Raw genomic sequence first — 22,178 nt, 5'->3', positions numbered from 1 at the left:
TTTTTAAAAATCTACTTCCAGATACGTTGTTTGAACTATTCTCATAAATTAGTCATCTTGCAAAACAGCTGTGACAATATGATGTAATGAAGAGAGCAATGATTTAGCAGTCAGAAGGCTGGGAGTCCTTGTCTTGGCTCATTCACAGGGAGATCACATGACATGCAAAAGTCCCCTAGATAAGGGAGCCATACATGAGAGGATTGAGGATTGGGTCAATGATCTATCATAAAAGACTTTCTATGAGTCTGTGCTTACACTTAGAAACCTCACAAAGAACACACCAGGGAATTTGGGTGAGAGCAGGAGCTTCAGCTCATGCAGAATTGCAGTGTTATTTTAGAGTTGTGTTACGACTCTTAGGCTTAGCAGACAGAATGTCTGAGTCAGGATTCTGTTGTGTATAATGGATTGCACTCTCGTTGGCTTAGACGGAAAAGCGTTAAATGGCTTGCAGAATTGTTGGGAGGGCTGAGCTTCCAGGAGCAGCTCCCAAAGTCTCCACACAGAATTGGACCACCAGGGAACCTGCTCCCTCCACCAGGACAGGAGCCTTAACTTCAGAAAGCTGCCCACCCAGTTGGAAAGCTGCCACCACAGTTACCAGCACCAGAAGCATCTTGTCTCTGCTACAGTCTCTGTGCACATAGTGAACGCCCTGTGCCCTGCCTCTCTCCCCCTGACTCAGGTGCCACTCCGGGTCTCGCTCAAGTCTTTCTGATGATGGAACTTAAATCACGCCCAAAATCCCAGCTGCAGGAGAGCTCTGAGATTTCATCTTTCCAGCCTCTGTGTGCCACGTGGGGTTTGGAGCATTTGCCAACAAGCCAATCCACTGCATTCACCATTGACAATAAGCAAAATGTTTATGATCAGTAACATTTGCATTTTTTCACAATTTGCAGCATACAGACTTCTTAATTAGAGCTAATGTCAAGTCATTCTACATATAAAAATATCATTTTTGACCGTTTCTCAAGAAACAGCTTTTTAAAAAATCAAGAGCAATGCCTACATTATTTCCTGATGCAAAGCTGGTAGAGAAAATAGGATGTTAAATTTAGAATTTCCCTTCCAGCTTTGTTTATTTTCTCCACATCAGCTCTGTTTTCCTCTGTGTCTTTTTCTCCCATGGGGACGTCCTCCACCTTTTCAGTCTGATTTGACCTTTGCCATGCAGACCTGTGGATGAAGAGCCAGAGTCCCCCAAGGTCGATGCTGCTGGCCAGTGGCCTGGTGTGTGTGTTAACAGAACATCTCCAACGCCCTCAGAGCCCATGACCACCATAAGTCACTCATCAAGTCATTTGACTTGGGATGCCCTGGTATTTAATCATTTTTTTCTATAAGCAAAGTTCCACATTCAAACTTTGGCCCGACATATCAAACGTTTCTTGACTGTACCCTGGCCCCACATTGTTACAACCACAAGGGCACTTTCCAGGTACTACCACATGGAGCTGCTGCAGGCAGGAGCCTGGCCCAGGCTCCGGGGAGGCACTGATGGAGAGCCTGACTCATGAGTAACACAAAAGCAGCCTCTTCCTCTCTACCTCTTCCTCCTCTCCAGTTCCTACCTTGCCTCATTTCTTTTCTGCCTCTCATAGCCATTAAATTCAGGTCACTACTATTTGCCATTTTCTTATTTCATGAGAAATAGCACGGTCAGCCAGAGGCTTCATCTCCAAGGAAACCAGGCGTCACAACTGTGCACCTGACCCTTTTGTAGGCACCCTTGGCCATCCCCATCTTGCAGCCTGCTAGACATTTTTCTACCTGGTCTTGTATGTGAGCACCTGTGTTGATCTGTCACTTCTGATCTTGGTGTGCTCCCAGGTTTCCTGGAATTTTCTGATAGACTCACAATACCCTTTAGTCATGTTTATCTTCATGTATGAGAAAGATGCATAGCTATACTTCATACATATACTGTACACATAAAGATAGCAAATAGAAGAAACAATATGCATCTGTCCACTGTAACAGTATCTTTCTTCCTGGACTGCAATGAACATGCCATTGTATTGAAAGACTCTAGTAGGCTGGGCGCGGTGGCTCACGCCTGTAATCCCAGCACTTTGGGAGGCCGAGGCGGGCAGATCACGCGGTCAGGAGATTGAGACCATCCTGGCTAACATGGTGAAACCCCGTCTCTACTAAAAATACAAAAAATTAGCTGGGCATGGCGGTGGGTGCCTGTAGTCCCAGCTGCTCAGGAGGCTGAGGCAGGAGGATGGCATGAACCGGGAGGTGGAACTTGCAGTGAGCCGAGATCGCCCCACTTCACTCCAGCGTGGGCAACAGAGCAACACTCTGTCTCAAAAAAAAAAAAAAAAAAAAAAAAGGCTGTAGTAAAAATTAATCCTAGAATGTACCCGGTTATTATCTCTGCTAAAATAGTTTGCAATTAAATTAAATGAAGATTAAACTACACGTATTGAAAGACATGAAAGCCCAGTGAGTGAGTCAGTGAAAATGGGAAATGAATTAACAGTCACAGTTTGTGCAAGAACTTTCCTGTTCCTTCCTCCCCTAGGCACCTCATTATTTAAACATACTCGTTTTACTCAGTTGTCCTACATCTAGGACTGGCCTCCACTCAGCTAACTCCTCCTCCCCTCTCATTTCTCCAATTCAGCTCTAGTCCAGAGGAGAAAAGAATAATAAATATCACACTAAACACCATGGAATACTTCTCAAGTCACCAAAGAGGTAAATCCAAAAGTATTATTTGCTATTTTGAACTGGAACAACATGTAAATGTTCCCATCTCTTTTCTTGGCAGATGGAACTGGACTGAATACTTCTGTCCATAAGGCCCTTAGAAGCCCCCTAAGCGAAATACCAATGAGGACCTCCCCAGCAGCTGCTGTCTCTCCTGCCAGGTAGATGAGCCCCAGGAATAACCACTGCTTATGGTTTGTTGTATATCCCTCTAGATGTTTTTCTTTATACATATGTGTGTGTGTGTCTGTGTCTGTGTGTGTAGAGAGAGGGTGTGTGTTGTGTAAATTGGGTTATACTACACATTAGTCCAACACTTACTCATTTCACTTTATCATTGGAATGTGAGCTCCGTGAGGACCAAGATTTTTGTTTATTTTGCTTGCTAACACATCTTTTGTCGGTAACAGGGAGTGAAACATGGTCACATCATGATAGAAGCTCAACAAATATTTGTTGAATGAATAAAGGAATATGTCTGAGACATCTTTACATTGCAACATTTGGAGAAATGATTCCTTTTTGTAAAGGTTATATAATACACATCAATTTATATAGCCATACTTCTACTGATAGATTTTAGGTTACTTGGGGTAAACAATAAAATGAAGATCCTTATGCAATTTTTTGACCACTAAAGGGGCTATTTCTGCATAAGGGTGGATCAAGATTCATTTGCAAATATGAGAGATCACTGTAGTTAAGCAGAAAGGGATTTAATCCAGGGCATTTGGTACTGGAAGGGCTGGAGAAGGCAGTAGGCTCTGTCCACTGAGCTTCCAGGAAGGGTTCCCAGAGCATCTCAATGCTGGTCCAGTAAAGGAGCTTCTGTTCCTGCCAGAATCAGGAAGTCTTTCTGTAGGTACATGCCCAGGTCCACCACTGCTGCCAAGATCTAGGATCAGCCTTGGGACCACACAGCCACAGGTGCAGTCCATGCCAGCACACCATGCTCTGTGCCTGCCTCATACTGCCCAGAAGATGATGGAACAGACCTAAGAATCTCCACTTCCCTGCCACAGAACAGCAAATGCCTTCCCAGCCATGCTTGCCAGGAGAAGCTGCAGAAGGGCAGCCTTCTACTCCCTGTACCTTCCACATCCTCTGAGAAGGGGCCTGTTTGACAGAAACTAGGCCACTTAATGAGCCAAGCTTTAAGGACTTTGGCAAATACACCCCTTAGCTTTCCAGTCTCATATAAGTCAGTAAGTCACCCTTCAAAGAGACGAGGATGGAATCAAGTGAGCCTGTCCTGAGATCTTCCACACATTGATTCCTAGAAAAGGAAAATGGAGTCCTAGAAAAGGAAGTGTATTTGACCTGTCTTGGCACGTTGAAAAACTTGATAGACACGTTGCCCTCAGTTTACCCTCCCACTCATAGCATGCAAGGTACCGTTTTCCCAGAATTTTCACACTCTATAAATTTTAAAGATTAAGTAAATGAACAATAATAACTTGATTTACTTTGTCCTTCAGTAAGGTTGAGCACTTCATATGTTTACAGACCGTTTATCTATCTTTTATATGTGTGAATGAAAACGTACATACTTTGCCTGTATTTATTTTGAGGTATTAGTCTTTTTCCTATTTGTAAGAAATCTTGATATATTGTGCTTTTTAACTTTTTTATATGTAATGCTATTATTTTCTTTATCTTTGAACTTTCTTTGGAGTTATATTTTACTGAAGAAAAATGTTGCACCTTGTATTCAGTGCTTTCCTTTATGATTTTAAGTGTTTTGTTTCCTGCCTTAAAAAGACCTTTCTAGCTATTAGATTATGAAAATATTCTTCCTTAACATCTTAAAGAAGTCTTTTATTTGTTCAGTCTTAAAACCCATAGAAACATGGGTTTGAATTTAAGTGATCTTTCCCTATCTTAACTGACTTCTGGACTCAGAAATAAATACTCTTTGAAGGAAGATTACATCATCCAGAACCTCAACTTATAGCCACATTAAAAAAATATATGGTGTCATAGTCAATTTTAAAAATACTAAGTATACAAATAGATAATACCAAATGATGAAAAAAACAAGAGAAAACTAGGCAACAGAAACAGACACAGGAGATCCAGATATTAGACACGGACTTTAAAACAACTGAGATTAATCCAGTAAAGAAAATAAGTAACAAGGTGGATAATTTCAGCAGAAAACCACAATCTATAAAAAAGAATCCATTAGAAATGTTGTAACTTAAAAATAAAATGCCTAAATTTAAGACTCAACAAAGTTTACCTGTAGATTAAACATTTTCAGAGAGGCTTAAGGAACTAAAGACAAGTTGATAGAAATATCTGAACTGAAGCGCAGAGAAAACAAAGAATAGGAAATAGAGAAAAGGACATAAGAGCTCTATGGGATGGGGTGAAGAGCTATATGGGATGGGGTGAAAAGATCTAATGTGTAATTGGAGTCCCCAAAAGGGAAAACAAGAAAAACAAGACAGATAGGGCAGAAGCAGTATTGGAAGAGATAATGGCCAAGAATTTTGAAAACTAAACAGATGTTAAGCCCTAGATTCAAGAACAACATGAACCGAAAGCAAAGTAAGCGCAAAGAAAACCACCTAGACACATTAGGCTAAAACTGCTAGTAATGAAAGAGAAAGCATCGTAAAAGCACTCAAAGGGAAAAAAGAAACCTTAATATCAAAGGAGCAAGAGCTAAAACTGACATCTGCCTTCTCAACAAAAATGATGGAAGCCAGAAGACAATGCAGTGGCGTCTGCAAAATGCAGAAGGAATGCCTGCTTTCCTAGAATACCGTACTTGGTGAAAATACCCTTCAAAAGTGAACACAAAAGGAAGATGCTTTCAGTACAACAAAAACAGATTTCTTTTTTACCAGTGTACTTGTGATGAAAAGATTATCTTAAAAAGTTCTGCATGAAGTTTGTTCTTTTAAAAGATTATTAAAATTGATGAACCTCTGACAAGGCTGATATAAAGAAAAGGCATAAATTAGCTATATCAGGAATTTTTAAAGGGGTGTATCACTAAAGATCCCATAATTATGAAAACAGTGATGAGGAGATTACAGATTAGTGCTCTGTATAGTACTACTCTGTAAATTAGAAAATGTTGATGAGATGGTCAAAATCTTAGAAAAACATCACTTACTAAACTGACATAAATAGTAGTAGGAAATCCTGATAGTCTGTAATTTAAATAATTTTCTCAAAGGAAATGCCAGGAGGCCCAGATGGTTTCATCATGAAATCTCCCAAACATTTAAGGAAGAAATAACACCAATCTTATATATATTCATACAGAGACTAGAAAAAGACTAGAAAAAAAGGTAAACTTTCTTAGATCATTTAAGAGGCCAGTGTATCTTCGATACCTAATTCTTGCAAGGACATTAAAAGACAGGAAAATTAAAAGGTCAGTGTCTCTCATGAACCTCCATGCAAAAATCCAGAACAAAATCTTGGAAAACCTAATTCAGAGGTACATTTATTTATTTATTTACTTATTTATTTTTGAGACGGAGTTTCACTCTTGTTGCCCAGGCTGGAGTGCAATGGCACGATCCTGGCTCACCGCAACCTCCGCCTCCCAAGTTCAAGTGATTGTCCTGCCTCAGCCTCCCGAGTAGCTGGGATTACAGCCATGCGCCACCACGCCTGGCTAATTTTGTATTTTTAGTGGAGGCGGGGTTTCTCCATGTGGGTCAGGCTGGTCTCGAACTCCTGACCTCAGGTGATCTGCCCACCTCGACCTCCCAAAGTGCTGGGATTACAGGTGTGAGCCACTGCGCCTGGCCTCAGAGATACATTTAAAAGATCATGTTAAATTAGGTTTATTCAAGGAATGCAAGGTGGTTTTAACTACTGAAACCAACCAGAGTTAATTTACCACATTAACAAAGGTATAAAAAGTATAGTCATCTTAGTAGATGATAGGAAAATATGTTCAGTAAAGATTAATACGTTTCTTAATGAAAAGTCTTAGAAAACTAGGAATAGAAGGGCAATTCCTTAATCTGATGAAGGGTCTCTATTATGTATCTACATCATACGTCATACTTAATGGTGAAATATTGGACGCTTTCCCACAAGATTATGAATGAGATAGGAATGCCCCATATTGTCACTTTTGTTCAGCTCATTTCAAAAGCAAGATATAAAACTACTTTTGAAAACTGTATACCATTATATTTATGTGAGACATGGATACATGGAATTGTGTTTAATGCGATGTGGAGTAGGACCTCTAAGGGAAAGAATGCTTTGGAAAACCTCACAATGGCCCTCCTCACTCATGTGCACAGACAGATGTACCAGGATATTCATTTCCTAATGCTTATATCAATATCAATGCCAGTATTAACAGAGAATCGATCAAATAAATTATGGTAATGAAAACAGCTAAAATCTACTGAATGTCTACTATGTACCAGGCCATGTTTTGATTGTTCTAACTGGATTTAACTCTTTTTTTTTTTGAGACGGAGTTTTGCTCGTTGCCCTGGCTGGAGTGCAATGGCACCATCTTGGCCCACTGCAACCTCCACCTCCTGGGTTCAAGCAATTCTCCTGCCTCAGCCTCCCAAGTAGCTGGGATTACAGGTCTGCACCACCAGACCCGGCTAATTCTATATTTTTTTAGTAGAGATGGGATTTTACCATGTTGGCCAGGCTGCTCTTGAACTCCTGACCTCAAGTGATCCACCCGCCTCGGCCTCCCAAAGTGCTGGGATTACAGGCATGAGCCACCACACCCGACCAGATTGAACTCATTTAATCCCCCCCAACAATCCTCTGGGGTAGGTACTATTTATATCAGTGCCATTTTATAGATAAAGAATATGAAGCACAGAGGATGAAGTAACCCAGAGTTGTGCAGCTGGTTGGTGGCTATGTGGCCCCAGAGCCCTGTGCTTGGCCTCTTGTGTAACACTTCCCATGAGAAGCCACCAAAAAGGTAGATAGAGAATGACCAGTAAGTGAAAGAAGCAAAACGGTATGCAAAGCAATGGAATCCTGTGATAACATTTGTGTTTTCAGAATAACAGAGGGTTTTTCTTCAAGGGTTTTCCTTGAATAATATCACTCTCACCTGCATTCTGAAATGCTTTTTTTTAATGGTGGTAAAACAAATACACCATGAAAACTACCCTCTTAACAAATTTTTAAGTACGGTTAACTATAAGCACAATGTTGTACAGCAGATCTCCAGAAACGTTTTCTAAAATTTCAGCTTTATTTCAGATTCAGGGTACATGTGCAGGTTTGTTACATGGGTATATTGTGGGATGCTGAGGTTTGGGGTACAATTGAACCCATCATCCAGGTGGTGAGCATAGTATCCAATAGGTAGTTTTTCAACCTTTGCCCCCCTCCCCATTCTACCACTCTCCAATGTCTATTGTTGCCATCTTTTTGTTCTCTAGAACTTTTTTATCTTGCTTGACTGAAACTGTACCCACTGAACAACTCCCCACTTGCCCTCCCCACAACCTCTGGCAGCCACCACTCTACTCTCTGCTTCTGTGAGTTTGACGACTTTAGATTCTTCACTGATACGGTTTCGCTCTGTGTCCCCACCCAAATCTCATCTCGAATTGTAATCTCCATAATCCCCATGTGTCTAGGGAGGGACTTGGTGGGATGTGATGGGGTCCATTTCCCCCATGCTGTTCTTGGGATAGTGAGTGCTCACGAGATCTGATGGTTTTATAAGTGTTTGACAGTTCCTGGTTTTATAAGTGTTTGACAGTTCCTCCTCCACATGCACTCTGTCTTTCTCTGTCCCCGCCTTCCCCCACCTTCCTCCTGCCACCTTGTGAAGAAGGTGCCTATTTCCCTTTCTACCATGATTGTAAGTCTCCTAAAGCCTCCTCAGCCATGTGAAACTGAGTCAATTAAACCTTTTTATAAATTCCCAGTCTCAGGGAAGGTCTTTATAGCCACGTGAAAACTGACTAATAGTGTAAATTTGTAGCAGTAGAGTCAGGTACTGCTATAAAGATAGCCTGAAAATGTGGAAGTGACTTTGGAACTGGGTAACAGGCAGAGGTTAGAACAGTTTGGAGGGCTCAGAACAAGATAGGAAGATGTGGGAAAGTTTGGAACTTGCTAGAGATTTGTTGAATGGTTTTGACCAAAATGCTGATACGATATGGAAAATGAAGTCCAGGGTGAGGTGGTCTCAGATGGGGATGAGGAACTTATTGGGATCTGGAGCAAAGGTCACTCTTGCTGTCTTTTAGCAAAGAGACTGATGGCATTTTGCCCCTGCCTTAGAGATCTGTGGAACTTTGAACTTGAGAGAAATGATCTGAAATTGGAACTATGTTTCAAAGGGAAGCAGAGCATAAAAGTTTGGAATATTTGCAGCCTGACAGTACAATAGAAATGAAAAACCAACTTTCTGGAGAGATACTCAGACCAGCTGCAGAAATTTACATAACAAGGAGCCGAATGTTAATCACCAAAACAGTGGGAAAAAATGTCCCCAGGACATGTCAGAGATCTTGGTGGCAGCCTGTCCCATCACAGGCCCAGAGACCTAGGAGTTAAAAATGGTTTTGTGGCCTGGGCCCAGGGCCGCCCTGCTCTGTGCAGCCTTGGGACTTGGTGCCCTGTGTCCCAGCTGCTCTAGCTCCAGTGGTGGCTAGAAGGGGCCAATGTACAGCTTGGGCCATTGCTTCAGAGGGCGCAAGCCCCAAGTCTTGGTGGCTTCCATGTGGTGTTGGGCCTGTGGGTACACAGAAGTCAAGAACTGAGGTTTAGGAACCTCTGTCTAGATTTCAGAGGATGTATGGAAATGCCTGGATGACCAGGCAGAAGTCTGCTGCAGGGATGGAACCCTCATGGAGATCCCCTGCTAGGGCAGGGCAAAAGAGAAATGTGAGGTTGGTGCCCCCACACAGAACCCCCCTGGGGCACTGCCTAGTGGAGCTGTGAGAAGAGGGACACCGTCCTCCAGACCCCAGAATGGCAGATCCACTGACAGTGTGTACCGTGCACCCAGAAAAACCACAGGCACTCAACACCAGCCTGTGAAAGCAGCTAGAAGGGGTGTTGTACCCTGCAAAGCCACAGGGATGGAGCTGCCCAAGACCATAGGAGCCTACCCCTTGGATCAGTGTGACCTGATGTGAGACATGGAGTCAAGGAGATCGTTTCAGAGCTTTAAGATTTGATGACTGCCCCACTGGGTTTTGGACTTGCATGGGGCCTGTGGCTTCTTTATTTTGGTCAATTTCTCCCATTTGGAACAGGAGCATTTATTCAATGCCTGTACTCCCATTGTATCTTGGAGGTAACTGACTTGTTTTTATAGCAGTGTGAAGTGGACTAATACACTCACATACATGGAATCATGCAACATTTGTCCTTCTGTGACCGGCTTCTTTGACTTAGCATAATGTCTTCAAGGCTCATTTATGTTGTAGCATGAGACAGGATTTCCTTTTTATGGGTGAATATTTCCATTTTATGGGTAATAATATTCCATTGTATATTATATACCATCTTTTCTTCATCCATTGATCTGGTGGTGGACACTTGGGTTGCATCCACCTCTTAGCTTTTGTGAATAACACTGCAATGATCATGAGAGTGCAAATATCTCTTTGAGATTCTGTTTTCAATTCTTTGGGATAAATACTTAGAAGTGGCATTGCTGGATCATTTGGTAGTTCTATTGTTATGTTTTTGAGGAACCTGCATACTGTTTTCCATAATGGCTACACCATTGTACGCTCTCATGAACAGTGCACAAGGGTTTCTCTGCCTCCTCACCAGCACTTGTTTTTTTCTGGGTTTTGATGATGGCCTTCCTAACAGGTGTGAGGTGGCATGTCACTGTGGTTTTGATTTGCATTTCCCTGATGATTAGTGATGTTGAGCATCTTTTCATATACTTGTTGGCCATTCAAAATAGAATGCTTTTACACACGTCCTTGAATATACAGAGAACATTCCAGGAAAGATATTCACAAAGCTGATTAGTAATGAGTACTCTTGGGAAGGAGAACTGGGGTGCAGGAGTGAAAGGGAGACTTTCTCTTCACTATTTGCCCTTTTTGTTTTTTTTGAGGATTGTGTCTATTGCATATATTACCTATTTGAATAAATGAGTTAATTAAAAACTCCCCCAGTTATTCCACTGTGTTTAAGAACTGTTGGACGCACACACGCGTGCACACACACACACACACGCAGCTGTGTTGGTGCTGTTCTTGATGTTACAAGCTCACCATTCTGTTGCCCCCCCTGGTTTTTACAGAGGCATCTGGCTTAGAGCAGTGTGCGGTCGGCCAGCAAAGGGATGACTCAATGCTTGGACCTTCCTGACCTTCCCCTTACAGGTAAATTACATAAACATAAAAGACTTTTGACTTACTGCAGTTTCAACCCCAGAATAATGGACGTGTCATGGACGTTAGATCCAGCAGTGCAGCTGACACAAGGAATAAGTGTCTTATCTCCTGCCAGCTGCACCTCTCAGTGTGCTTGTGCTAGGTAGACAGAAACTTTGTTGCTGATTTTTTTAAAGACATAGGGTCTTGTTTTGTTGCCCAGGCTGGTCTTGAACTCCTGGCCTCAAGCAGTCCTCTCACCTAAGCCTCCCAAAGCACTGAGATGTGAACTACCATGCTTGGCCAAAAAAACCATTCTTTTAATTGCCAAGATGCATACTAAAGTTGAGACCACAACAACTATTGCCCTGAAGTAAATACCTCATTGACAGTACTCCCCACTTAGCCCCCTCCAGGCACCTGTCTGCTTGGATGATTCTATTTACTGTAATAAAGGATCACAGTGACAATTGCTTGCTTCCAGCAATCCCCAGAAGTTGCTTGTCAACATTGAGATCATCAGAAGCTGCAGAAAAAGGGATTAATGGGCTGTTTTTGTTGTTATCTTTAGTGATGTAAATACTGTTTTTCTCTGCAATTTAGAGCTAATTAGCCCCACTCCCAACTTTAGTACCCATAATTGGTGGCTGTGAGCTGTAGAAGGATTGTTTTCTTCCGTGACTGTTTGTGGGTCATGGGCAGCAACTGTGGGCCTGGTCTCTGGCTTGCTATGTAGCTCTAAACAAGGCACTTAGTTCTCTCAGCTCCAGTTTCCCCTATAACTATAAACTAGACAATCTTGAAAGGTTTATCCTGTTCTATATTTTTATGGTCCTTTACGAAATATCATCTGACCAGGTATCATGGCATGCTCCTATGAGTCCTAGCTACTCAGAAGGCTGAGGTGGGAGGATCACTTGAGCCCAGGAGGTTAAGTCCAAATCCAGCCTAGGCAACATAGCGAAACTCCATATCTAAAAAAGAAAAAGAAATATCATCTGGAGGATTCAGTCTATTTCATTATCTGTTTTGATTGTGACAAATATGACAGCAGAAAGAGCCTTGAAAGAATTAAGGGAGGAGACCACCCCTCATATTGTCTTATGTCCAATTTCTGCCTCCAAAGAAAGAAGAAGTAAAAACTAAAAGGCAGAAATGAAATCCACAGACAGCCCGGCACCACACCCTGGGCCTGGTAGTTAAAAGATCGACCCCTGACCTAATCGGTTATTTGCATAAGAAAAGCACTGTGAAGATCCCTCTCCTGTTCTGTTGTGTTCTAATTACTGATGTATGCAACCCCCAGTCAGGTACCCCCTGCTTGCTCAATCGATCACGACCCTCTCACGCGGACCCCCTTAGAGTTGTGAGCCCTTAAAAGGGACAGGAATTGCTTACTCAGGGAGCTCGGCTCTTGAGACAGGAGTCTTGCTGATGCTCCCGGACGAATAAACCCCTTCCTTCTTTAACTCAGTGTCTGAGGGGTTTTGTCTGCAGCTCTTATCTGCTACAGAATGATTTCTGCTTTTTTATTGAACCAGGCCCTGTGGCTGGAATGGCCTTTCTCATGTAAAAAAGTTCTTCTTGGTTCCCAGTTTCCTTCCTGCCTGCCGCTGCCTGTGACCTGGTCATCACATGAGGCATTTTCCTGCCACTCTCTCTCTCTCTCTCTCTCTGATGTCTGTCAATTAAAACATTACCTGGGGGCAGGTAATGTCTTTCCCCAGGTAAGGGCAATTTCATAAGGCCCTTAGAAAGGTGCATGCTGGGTTTAATGCTCTGATGACATCGTCTTGAAATTCACAATAATTTTTGAACAAGGGTTGATTTGCATATAGATCCTATAAAGGAAGTGGTGGTCCTGCCTGGAGAATCCACGTCCCTATTGCATTTTCATTACATCAGAAGCATATATATGTTTATACTTGAGGATAAAATGAGAACTGTGTTGTACTGGAGAATGATGTTTGATGGCAATCAAGAGCCTCTTCTTCAGGAATAGGTGATTATGTGGTCATTCCCACAGATCTTCGAAAGGGAAGGACCTAGGAACTGAAGCCAGACCCCCACCTCTGCAAGAGTTCCTTGCTGGAGTCACTCAGCAGAGCCCCACTCTCTGGACTTTGGGGACATGAGACTGCTGAGCACCTCCACCAGAGGGAAAGTGGAAGTGGCCCCAAGAAAGAGGGAACCACGAAGCAGTTTCAGGTATCATGTCTCAAACAGTAAGAAATCAGAAAAACATAGGGCTGATCAGCTTTGATTGTTCCTTCTGTTTTGTCCTCCTGGACAATTGACTTCGACAAATATTTGCTGCATGAAAATAATTAAGATGCAGTGCCCGTCTTCAGTGAGTTTAAAAGGAGGATGCTGGACAGTAAGTAGTGTGCAAGATGAAATTAAGAGCTGTAAAAAAACAATACTAAATAGGCAAAGTACTTGAGAGTTGTTAGTTGGCATAAGAAGTGTAGAGAGAGGTAGAAGTTCAGGGAATGTGGGTGGTAATGTGTGTCTGGACTAGACTGTGGGCTTCCTAAGGCCAGGGACTCTGCCATATATATGCATGGTAGGCTCTCTGTTAGTATTTGTTGGGTGGATGGATAGGTGACTAGGACATTCCAGCTGGAAGGCAGGTTGGAGCCATATTGCAAATCTTCATTGCTAAGGAAGAGGTTTGTGCTTTATTTTGATAAAGCACTGAGGAGCCACCAAGTTTGTGGGATTTTGTTCCTGTTTTTGAGTTATGGTACAGTGAGATTGGACCCATATTTTAAGGAGGAGTCATGAGAAAACAGTGGCATGTAAGGATTAGAGAGGCATTTTGAAATCAGTGTTTAAGGAGGACTTTTGCAGGGATGTGAAGGAGGGCTTGGCAGAGGGCAGGACTGCAAGGCCAACAGGGTGGTCACTAAGAGCTGGTCTTTGCTGCCACAGCTCTGTCACCTCCTCCCTTTTCAGTGCCCCTGGTCACCCAGGTTACAGCAAACCTCTTTCAACTGTTTCCTCTCTCACGTCTTCCTGTTTCTTCATGTTGGTTAATCTTCTGAAGCACTGAGCACATACTGCTGCAGACCTTGCAGAAATTTCCCATGACTCTGTCCTCTGCACTCCTCATCCTGATCTTCTAGATGCTCCACTACTTAGCACCACCCCTGCCCACCTGCCAGAATGGCCCAGCCTCTCCCTCCACCTGAACCTGTTTTAGTCCGTGCCTTAGCAATATTGCACAAGCATATTTGAGTGTAAGTCTTTGTGTATAAGGTTCTAACTTGAATTGTCCTCCTTTTGTCCTTTCACACTCTAAATACTGTTCTCTTTATTTAAAGGTCAAAACTTTCATGAAGTTATAGCTAACACCTGGCAGCATTGACATCTCCCTTCTCCCTTTTTTTTTTCTTTTTCTTTTCTTTTTTTTTTTTTTTTTTGAGACAGATCCTCACTCTGTCACCAAGGCTGGAGTACAGTGGCATGATCTGGGCTCACTGCAACCTCTGCCTCCTGGGTTCAAGTGATTCTCATGCCTCAGCCTCCTGAGTAGCTGGGATTATAAAGGCATGCACCATGACACCCAGCTAATTTTTGTATTTTTTTTAGTAGAGACAGGATTTCACCATTTTGGCTAGGCTGGTCTCAAACTCCTGATCTGCCCACTTCAGCCTCCCAAAACGCTGGGATTGCAGGTGTGAGCCTCCATGCCTGGCCAACATCTCCCTTCTCTGACTTTGGTGTCTTACGCTATTTCAGGTGTTTAATTTCTGTACTGCTTTGTGGTGTGGATAACTTCTGCACAATATATGCCTTAATCTCCATTTATGCTGTAATTTAGTGGACAGTAAATGTTCAGCTTACCTTTGGTATCTCTCCCAGCCCCTTGCATTGTGCAACACACATAACATTTCACTCAGTAAAACTTACGAATGAGTATGCTCATTCATATACAATATGAATGTATTGTTTACTTATCAGTATACAAAATTGGCTACTTTTGGAGTAATAGCTTTTTTTTTTTTTTTTTTTTTGGGAGACAGAGTCTCACTGCAACCTCTGCCTCGGGTTCAAGCAATTCTCCTGCCTCAGCCTCCTAAGTAGCTAGTAGTAGCTTTTTAATACATATTATCATTACTAATAAGGGTACTATCAAAGGATTTATGAAAGTCTAAATGAATAAGCTAGGACTTATTGTTATACCTTTGGATGTAGCCTATATTTGCACCCAAATAGATGAAGTCATATATTTTAGAGGTTTAATTTAAAGCCCCAGATATTACATATTGTCCTGTTTATGTGCGTGAGATTTAAATAATCAAAAGAGGTTTTAAAAACCAGAATTAGTGCTATTCTAAAATTCTCCTTTTCATTATACCAGAAATGCATACAGGAAGGCTATGGGTATATTAATATGCTACTGATATTTTATCTTTCATAGTGAAAAGTTAAATTAGTAAAATCAATTTATTTCAATTTTACATTTATCTCATTGAGATAAAGCAATGGCAGGATATCTGGTATTTTTAATATGCCCTTCCAATATACCTTGAAAATTTTTTTTTTATTTTTTAGAGATGGGGGTCTCGCTCTGTTGCCCAGGCTGGAGTGCAGTGGTATAATCATAATTCACTACATCCTTGAACTCCTGGCCTCAAGCAGTCCTCCCACCTCAGCCTCCTGAATAGCTGGGACTACAGGTGTGCGCTACCATGCCCAGCTTGCTTATTTATTTATTTATTTATTTATTTATTTATTTCAGAGTTGAGGTCTCACTATGTTTCCCAGGCTGGTTTCAAGCTCCTGGGCTCAGGTAATCCTCCTGCCTCAGCTTTCCAAAGTGCTGGGATTACAGGCGTGAGCCACTGTGCTGTGCCAGTCTCTACCTTTTAAATGTTCTTTAGATACTGATGTAGTCTTGAAACCTGTAGAATGCTTTTGTATAGATATCCTTAATTCAAATGAGATTGAATTAAAGGTTCTAGCCTGAATTATATTTACACAAATAAAAGACTAGATGGATGAGCAACAGATGGACTTTAAAACAAAATGTAGCAAAACTGTCCCCAGACTCATGACAGTCAGGAGGCACAATTTCATGTTTATTTCACACTGTGAGACATCAAATACATTATTAATGTAACTAATGTGGTTGTTTCTTCAGATTCTGGCTGAATAAACCAGACATTTGCTTTTCTAAAGTAGGTATTTATTTCTTGTGAATTTGAGGATTCTAAACATTAGCATCTTCTCCTTACCATGTGCTCTTCTCTCTAACCAGTGTGGAAAGAAGAAACCCTCTGGTGGCCTTGGCCCGGGAATATGGCGGTTTCAAGTGCAATGCTGTACTGAAATGGTACCAGAAGAAGACAGAAGGTTACATGGTAAGGGACAATGTCAGCCAGCTTCCACCAGCCCTGGGCAGTAGTAGGCCTGTGCCAGTACATGTTCCATGTGTGCCTGTGCTTGGTGGACCAATATGCATGTAATTATCATCTTTCTGTTCTCCTGGACAGGCATATGCAACGGGAAGTCAGTTTGCACTCCACCCACCAAACATATGGGTGCATGCAGACCTGCATCTCCCTAGGGAAGGGGGACCTTTTCCTTTGCTCAAAGTGTTACCGATCATGGGTTCTTAGGCTCTTGATGCAATAGAAATTCTCACCAGGCCAAAAGAGTTTTCCTAGCAAGGCTTTATTGGAGCATATGCCCAGGCACAAGGGAGGAAGCACAGGAGAGGGAGGATTCTCTGGCTGACTCCCTGAAATGAGCTGATAGGGATTTCTTTTATTAGGCAATGTGCGGAAATTGATGTCAAGGTAGGGAATGCGGGCTGGGCAGGGTAGAGAACGTGAGGGGGAGGGGACATGGGTCAGCTTATCTGCTGGCAATGGTTGTCTTGAGTAATGGGCCATCTGGTGCTCTGGTTAGTGGCAGCAAGGCTGTATGAATCAGTTGTTTAGCATTCCTTCCTGAGGTGGGATACTTGCAAACTTGGTTGGATATTTTGGATCTCCTAAGGCCAGTTCCTGTAATCCTTTAAGTAAAAGGCAAGGTTAAACATTATGAGAGCACCGAAGAACAATATAGAGTGGCTGTTTTCTTTGCGTGACTGTTAGTGGGGATGGCGTCAGTGAGGCAGTGGTGTGGGTTTGTGATCAGTGGGAATGCATGAAAGAATGCTGTAGTGGGGCCTCCACCCAGGGAGACAGCTTGTGCTAAGTTACACTCCCAAAGAAGAGTGCTTTGCCTAATTCATATAAAGGCCCTACATAAATGAGCCTCCAAAACTTCTCCAAATATTTTCTTTCTGTTGCTTTCAGAGTTGTTTGCATTTAGTTTAAAGAGTTTTTGTTTACTAGGACAGTATCTGTTTTCTGTTCAGAAAAGGAATTAATACCTGGTATAAGTTTAAGTTTTTTGTGCGTGTGAAACACTATACACAAAGATAAAAATGCACAAAATATAAACTATAGTTTTTTTGTTGTTGTTGTTGTTTAAGAGACGGAGTCTCATTCTGTTGCCCAGGCTGGAATGCAGTGGCGTGATCTCGGCTCACTGCAACCTCTGCCTCCCGGGTTCAAGCAATTCTCCTGCCTCAACCTCCGGAGTAGCTGGGATTACAGTCGTGAGCCACCACACCTGGTTAATTTTTGTATTGTTACTAGAGATGGGGTTTCACCGTGTTGGCCAGGCTGGTCTCAAACTCCTGTCCTCAGGTAATCCGCCTACCTCAGCCTCCCAAAGTCCTGGGATTACAGGCATGAGCCACCACTCCTGGCCTCAAATGGTAGTCTCTTGAACTATGAGGAAGTGAAAAGTCACACAGTCACCACTCGCATCCAGAAGAAGAGCATCGCCAGCTCCCACAGACCTTTCCTACAACTTTCCCATCATAACCTCTCACTACTCCCTAAGATAACCATTGTCCTCAATTATTCTCCTTATGGATTTTCACAAAAGTATGCAGCCCTGAATATTATGTTAGTATTGCTTGCATTTGAATTTTATTATAAATGGAATTTTAAAAACTATGTAATTTTGCATCTGTCTTTTTAATTTTTTTGGTTTTAGGGAGCGGAAAGTTTAATGGGCAAGAAGGATGGGAGAAGGCAGAAAATGGAGGCTCCCCTGTACAGAGACAGAGGGAGGGGAGCTTTTTTTTACACAGTATTGAATCAGTGAGATTTATTCATGTTGTCACCTATACTGTAATTTGTTCATTTTCTTCACCATTTAGTAACCCATTGTAGGATTATAGCATTATTTAGTTACCCATTCTATTATTGATAGATCGTTGAGTCAAGTCCAGTTTGGGGCTAAGGTGAATAGCGCTGTTATGTTCTTGTCGATGTCTCTTGAAACACATATGTGCTTGTTCCTGTTGGTTACATCCTTCAGAATGGAATTCCTGGGCCTTAGGGTATGCATACATTCTAGGATAGTACCAAACAGATGCCTGAAATATTTGTATAATTTATGTCTTTTCAGCAATTTATGAGAGGTCAATTTCTGTGCATTTTCATCAACACTTGGTAGCATCAGTCTTTTTACTGGAGGTCATGTGGGTAATGTGTAGTAGTGTCTCATTGTGGTTTTGATTTGCATTTTTCTTTTGGCAGTGGAGATTGAGCACCTTTTCATATGCAAATTGGCCATGTGGATAGTCCCTTTTGGGATGCACCTGCTCAGGTTTTTTGCCCACTTTGTTTGTTTGGTGGTGGGGAGCGGGGGTATTGGCTCTGTGAACAGCATATGAACTTTTGTCCATTTTAAGAATCAGATGTCATTCTCTTCCTTATTGCTTTTAAGAATTCTTTATATATTCTCCATGTAAGTCCTTTGTCAAATACATATATGGCAAATACCTTCTTCCAGTGTGCCTTAAATTTTCTTCTTTTGATGAACAAAGTTCTTAATTTTAATTAAGTCTAATTTATCAGTCTTTCCTCTAATGGTTAGTGCTTTTTGTATTCTGTATAAGAAATTGTTTATTCATGGCCTGGTGTGGTGGCTCACGCCTGTAATCCCAGCACTTTGGGAGGCCGAGGCGGGCGGATAACAAGGTCAGGAGATCGAGACTATCCTGGCTAACACGGTGAAACCCCGTCTCTACTAAAAATACAAAAAAAAAAAAAGAAATTAGCTGGGCGTGGTGGCGGGCACCTGTAGTCCCAGCTGCTTGGGAGACTGAGGCAGGAGAATGGCATGAACCCAGGAGGTGGAGGTTGCAGTGAGCTGAGATCATGCCACTGCACTCCAGCCTGGGCGACAGAGTGAGACTCCATCTCAAAAAAAAAAAATACAAAAAAACCCCACCAAATAGCACATTTTTAAAGGGTATGTTTTGTGGTGTGTGATTTATGTACCAATAAGTTATTTATTTAAAAATAATAAATATAGTTTGAAGGGCTTAAATAGAGGGATGAGGAAGATGTTGGGAGGGAGTACATCGGGTGGAGTAGGAGCTGCCATTTAAATTATAAATATTATCAAACTATATTTTAAAAAATTTACATGTATTACTTTGTATATTAAAAAATCCAGGCACAGTGGCTCATGCCTGCAGTCCCAGCACTTTGGGAGCCCGAGGTGGGTGGATCCCCTCAGGTCAGGAGTTCGAGACCAGCCTGGCCAACATGGTGAAAACCCGTCTCTACTAAAAATATAAAAATTAGCCAGGCGTGGTGACGCACAACTGTAATCCCAGCTACTCAGGAGGCTGAGGCACTAGAATTGCTCAAACTCAGGAGGCAGTGGTGGCAGTGAGCCAGAATCACGCCACTGCACTGTAGCCTGGGTGACAGAACGAGACTCCATCTCACATAATAATAATAATAATAATAATAATAATAATAATAATAATTGAAGCAAAACAATAAAGTAGAAGAGATAGATGCAAGTTATTAGTAATCTAGTTTTTACTTGGGAGGCAGGATTCACAAGTATTTATTTTGTTATTATCATTCATAATCCAAGCATATTCTTTGTATCAAAGGTTATATTATGACCTACAATTTGGAGGTGGAAAATCTGAAGGAAAGGCCATGAAGAAGTATTGTGGTTAATAATTAAACCAGATGCTTTCTGAGAAAAGATTTAAAAGGGAGAAATAAAACCCATGAGGAGGGTGCTCTCCTGGGATGACAGCGTCAGGAATGGACCTGAGGGGCCTCTTGAGCTGGGCACAATCCACAGTGCTGCTATCCCACTTCACAGCCCTGTGACAATTCACAAGTCAGTTATTTCTTCCTAAACTGTTACTTTTTGAATTAAAATACACACATAAAAGAGTGATAAAAACATTTTTCAGAAAAAAGGCATTTTTCCAAGTGGCTTACCTAAAAATGCCCTTAGCCTGAATTGCATATACTGTGTTATAACTCAGAATTTTCTCATTTTGACATGGTCCCTTCTTATTTTATAAAGATAATAAAAGTGATCATTTTATATCATCAAAGCTTTTGCAATTTGAAATAGTAATGATGTGAGTGATATTGTTAAACTAGATTTAACTCTTGAGTCAGATGAATGGCAAATCCAGCCCACCACATGTTTTTGTAAATAAGTTTCGTAAGCACACAGCTCCACACATTCATTTACATATTCTCTGGAACTGTTTTTTGCTGCAACTGCAGAGCTGAGTAGTTGCAACAGAAATTTTTCAGTTAGATGACCTACCAAACTGAAATTATTTACAATTTGACCCTTTATAGAAAAAATTTACTTAGATGAAGATATATATTAGGTTGGTGTAAAGTAATTGCGTTTTTTCCCATTAACTGCAATTACTTTTGCACCAACCTAATACACATGTTCCTTAGATGAAGATACATGCAAGTATCTCCTGTAGTTCAAATCCTATTTGGGGCCTGGCAGGGTGGCTCACACCAGTAATCCCAGCACTTTGGGAGGCCAAGGCAGACAGATCCCTTGAGCCCAGGAGCTCGAGACCAGGCTGGGCATACCAAAAAAGTTAGCTGATTGTGGTGGCGCATACCTGTAGTCCCAGCTACTTGGAAGGCTGAGGCAGGAGGATAGCTTGAGCTCAGGAGGCAGAGGTTGCAAAGTGAGCCAAGATCGCGCTACTGCACTCCATCCTGGATGACAGAGTGTTATCCAAACTGAATCTTGTTTTAAATCTGGAAACAACACCCACGTTGCAGGCAAATTGTTTTTCTGTCTCTGAGTTCTCACAGACAAGCACTAAAATCTGCTTAGCCAATAGCAAGCAACCCCTGAAATATCAGCCCACCTGGGGCTCTGTTTCTTGTCTTTTTTGAGAGAGGTCTGTTGAGGGCTACATGCACAATTCAAAAAACATAAATCCTTTGACTTATTTATTGCCATCAGAGTGGTCCTTTCCCTGACTTCGTTGTGAAGATAGAGCCCCAATAGCAGATGCGTGGCACTGTGGGCTTCCACTCTATTGAGGCCTTTTCTACCTGCTCTCCCTGCTTCTGTGCCGTTTCTGACACAGTGGCTTCTGAAGTGGCACAGGCATTGTGCTACAACCTGACAGTGGAGTTTGTTTGAAAATAAAGACGAAGGGCTTTCCCGTGTTGTGGGAGACACAGTCCTCTCCTGATGGCCATGTTTCTGGTTGGTTTTCTGTCATGAGCCAGTGTGCTTTGGGGCACCTGCTCCCACTCTTACTGGTGTGTGCACTCCCAGAGGTATGAAACTTTGAGGAATAAAAATGGCTTTCTGAACAAAAATATCAAACAGTGTAGAGACCTGTCAGATTGTTCGCACAGCAGATGGGGAGGGACGCGTTCTCCCACTTTAATGTACACAAACACCAGAGAAGTAGCCCCAACAAGTCTAAGCTGGGCCCATCAGCCTCTTCCTCGGGAATTTTGGAAATAAAACTGAGTAAGATCACCTTAAAATACAAAGCCCAGATGCTGTTGGCAGGCATGTTTTTGCCTCTGTGCAGAAAATAGTTAACCCAGGAGGCCTGGGATGGCTCTCCTTAGCAAGGCTGCTTGCAAGGCTGGCCCTTGGCTGGAGTCTGAGAACTAGGATTACAGGAGGGTTCACACCATTCCCAGAACTGATGAGAGGGGCTCACGGTGCTGAAACTGTTTGTGCAAACACGTGGTTTGTGCTGAACAGCGGCTTATCTGTGAGGAGTCTGGAATGTGG

At 42.2% G+C, this 22,178-nt stretch overlaps 1 pseudogene; it reads left to right on the top strand.

Moving 5' to 3' along the window:
* LOC117976445 (ribosomal protein S6 kinase beta-1-like) overlaps window positions 1-22,178 on the top strand; it is a 100,060-nt pseudogene that overhangs the window by 31,993 nt on the left and 45,889 nt on the right.

The sequence above is a fragment of the Pan paniscus genome, chromosome 19 (assembly GCF_029289425.2).
Source record: "Pan paniscus chromosome 19, NHGRI_mPanPan1-v2.0_pri, whole genome shotgun sequence".
NCBI lineage: Eukaryota > Metazoa > Chordata > Mammalia > Primates > Hominidae > Pan > Pan paniscus.
This window is presented reverse-complemented; position numbering and strand designations above follow the sequence as displayed.